Source organism: Panicum virgatum, chromosome 2K (genome assembly GCF_016808335.1).
Source record: "Panicum virgatum strain AP13 chromosome 2K, P.virgatum_v5, whole genome shotgun sequence".
NCBI lineage: Eukaryota > Viridiplantae > Streptophyta > Magnoliopsida > Poales > Poaceae > Panicum > Panicum virgatum.
Window position 1 is genome coordinate 45,945,890 of NC_053137.1, and position 3,384 is coordinate 45,949,273.

Genomic DNA, 3,384 nt, shown 5'->3' on the forward strand with positions numbered 1-3,384 from the left:
TAATAATGAGTAGTAGTTTTATATAATTTATATATTGATTTCTCTCAATCAGTGATGTAATGTAACGCACCGCGTCGTATTTGTCTCAATTCTCGATACTATTCGTCCAATTAGAACACAATATCATCTTCAGATAATATTATATTTTTGCATGATATAAATATTATTTACTTTCACTAATTTTGCATTACTAGGAGTGTTCAAACATTAAATTACAAACAAATAATCAAGTAATTTGCGAATTGATTACATCATTGTATAGGCTATTACTGAAAAGACTTTTGAATATTTTTGCATGGATCAAACTGATTTTTTTTTGATTTATTACGAATAATAGAAGCATACTAACATATAAACTCTATAAGCTACACATAATTGATAATGGCAGCATATTTGTTAATTTACTTCAATTGCTATTATTATTGTGTAGATATAATTACTATAATTATTGTTCAGCTTAAAAAATTAAGATATAAATTTTTGTTATATTATTCTAATTATTAAGTTTGTTATGAATAAATTTAAAAATATTAAAAATTTAGTGTAAATGGGAACTGATTGGCCATTTTTCATAGAACATGTTAGTGCCGGCTAGCCTTACCAGCCGGCACTAACGTGCCCTCGTGACGTCAGATTGGCACGTTAGTGCCGGCTAGGATTACTAGCCGGCACTAACGTGCCAATCTGACGTCACGAGGGCACGTTAGTGCCGGCTGGTAAGGCTAGCCGGCACTAACCAAGCCATCCCCCGCCCAACAAATTACCCCCTTCGCCAAATTTTTCAGATCGCCCACAAAACCCGCCCGCGTGCGCCGCCGCCTTCTTCCCCGGCCGCCTTCTTCCTCGCCCGCGCCGCCGCGCACCTCGGCGTCCTCGCCCCACGGTCCGTGCAGCCGCCCCTCGAGGTCATCCCCCGCCGTCGCGGCCGCCCGGCTGCCCCCACCGCCCCCCGACCACGCCGCCCCTGCCTCCGCCGCCGCGCGCCTCGTCGTCCTCGCGCGCGGCCCGTTTCGCGCAGCCCGGCTGCCCCCGCTGCCCCGACCACGTTGTACCTGCCCCGCCGCCGCGCACCTCGTCGACGTCCACGCGCGCGGCCCGTTCCGCGCAGCCCGGCCGCCCAGCTCTGCCCCTGGCCGCCTCGAGGTCCTCCCCTGCCGTCAAGTGGACCTTCTACCGCTACTCCTGCAAAAGCTCATGCAACTCCGGTGAGTATATTCATATATTTGATTTGGTTGCTCTAGCTTTCATTTTATCAGTGCCGTTCTTCTAGGTTCCAATGAAACAATCAGTTACATTCCATATTTGGTAGTCTTTTTTTATGCATTGGAACATTAGTACAAAAATATGGACTGCTATGGCTTAATTGTCTTCTAGGAACATAAATACAAAGGAATGCGCCATATATTGGAAACATCATACAACGTGACAATATAGGTCAAAGTATGAAATTCCTGGAATTCCTGGAATTATTAGTTGCTAAAGAGTATGAAATTTTGTATAGGTCAAAGTGCAGTGTCCTTACCGGCACATGGCAGAACTGGGAGAGTTTCTCCTTCACATTATCCTCCAATTCCTGTTAAGACACAGTTTCAGTTTATAAGTAGTGCTCAGCAAGGTTGACTCATAGTCTACCAAGATGGTGTGCAAAAATAATTAGTTTGATGATTAACCTTTGTACTGCGGCAAGCTAAAATATTTGGGGTGAGCCAAGTCCCCTTAAACCACGTACACTATGCTGAGTCGGCTTTGTTTTCTGCAGGAGCAAACAACACATATAGAGACTTAAGGTCAGTGGGCCCAAGCAGATTTGTCCAAACAATAACATGTAAATCTTATGATTAGTAACTAGACAGTGGGACATAGCTAATGGCCAAATATACCTGCTCACCAACGACATTAAGAACTGGAACAAGACTAACATGCACCTGTCAAACGTCAAACAAAAATAATGTAGAAGTGAGACCATCACTCCTGCTTACTCACTGAAGATGGACACTGTATGCATCAGACTGTGAAGCTTCTCACCAACACGATAGGAGAATTGACCCAAAACTTCGATAAAAGGCATAGATTCAATATCCCCTGAAGATGTTCAAAATGCAATCAAACAACAGGTAAACCAGCTCTAAAATGCTAAAGGGAACAACTATAAACAAATAAAAAATATTTTTTTGGAGGTGATCAGTACTAGAAAAAAGAATAAAGGCAGAAGTTACCCAGACAGATGAAACAAAATCAAGTCCGCATCACGTGATCCAAAATACCTGGACAGTCTTTCCCAAGTATTCCCCCTTCCTCTCCTAATTTTTCATGTACAGAAAACTATCACGCTAGACACTCAGATGACATATCATACATTTCGCAGCAGAGAGATGCCCATTTCAAATGTTATTGATGCTAGATCATTGTCTAGTTATTTTGATCACATGCATCAAATATAGAGCAAATGTTTCATTTGGTCCTAACTAATAAGGAAGAATAATATTAGTTAGAGTACAGCTATCTTTTTTTATGAAAAAAGCAATACAGATTTTTGTCAACAATTATTTTAATGCTTATTGTCAAACAACAATGTAGATCATAATTGTGATTTAAGCAACACACAATTGAAACAACTGATTAATATATTTATGTAGCAAGGGAAGAAAAAGATCATAAACTTTTTTGTTGCATCACCACCAGATTTATGAAAGTACGTCTATATTAGTCTTCTTAATTTCCAGTATTTTTATTATGTTTGTAGATCTTGCTATTATGATCATAATTGATTTTAGATACAGCCATTTACATTAGGCAAATAATTATCCATATATCGACGGTACTTCCTACATTAAGAACCAATCGAGTTTGATTATGCAAAGCTGGTCCTAAGATGACTTTACTGTGTCCCTGGTCCCCTTCCTGTCTATACGACCTAACTAAACTTGATCCCTAATACTGTGTAGTTTCTCATTAAGGATAAGTTATTTTTCTTCCAGAAAAGGGTAACCATGTTTTGCAACTTGAAAGAATATGATATTTTTCCCGTCCAGTGTGTTAAATATGATATTTTCAGGACTGAATTAGTTTGCTGCAATTAGAACATGCATACCAAACATATAAATTTCTCTTTCCAGTTCCATTCTATTTCTGAATTTACATGATATAGGAATCATAAGGAAGAAACAAGATAACCTTTGATTTAATAGATGCTTTGTAACCTCATATAGTATGTGGCTTGCTGTTTTTTATTGTTTCAGGTAGTGGAAATGGATCCTACGGACAACCAAGACGAGTTAATGCACGAGCTCATTCGTGGTAGTACTGGGCACATAGCTCCAGAGTTTGATGAGGACGAGAACGATGGCAGCCAATTTTTAAACTTGCATTATCATGATAATTTTC

At 39.8% G+C, this 3,384-nt stretch overlaps 1 long non-coding RNA gene across 1 annotated transcript; it reads right to left on the reverse strand.

The window, feature by feature from the left end:
* Positions 1 to 1,135: 1,135 nt before the first annotated feature.
* On the reverse strand, positions 1,136 to 2,302 carry LOC120696062. Its single transcript, XR_005684000.1, has 6 exons — positions 2,217 to 2,302; positions 2,026 to 2,082; positions 1,881 to 1,925; positions 1,671 to 1,753; positions 1,523 to 1,573; positions 1,136 to 1,182 (listed from the first exon to the last, which is right to left on the reverse strand). It is a non-coding gene; the product is annotated as an uncharacterized LOC120696062 (long non-coding RNA).
* Between the last annotated feature and the right edge of the window lie 1,082 nt (positions 2,303 to 3,384).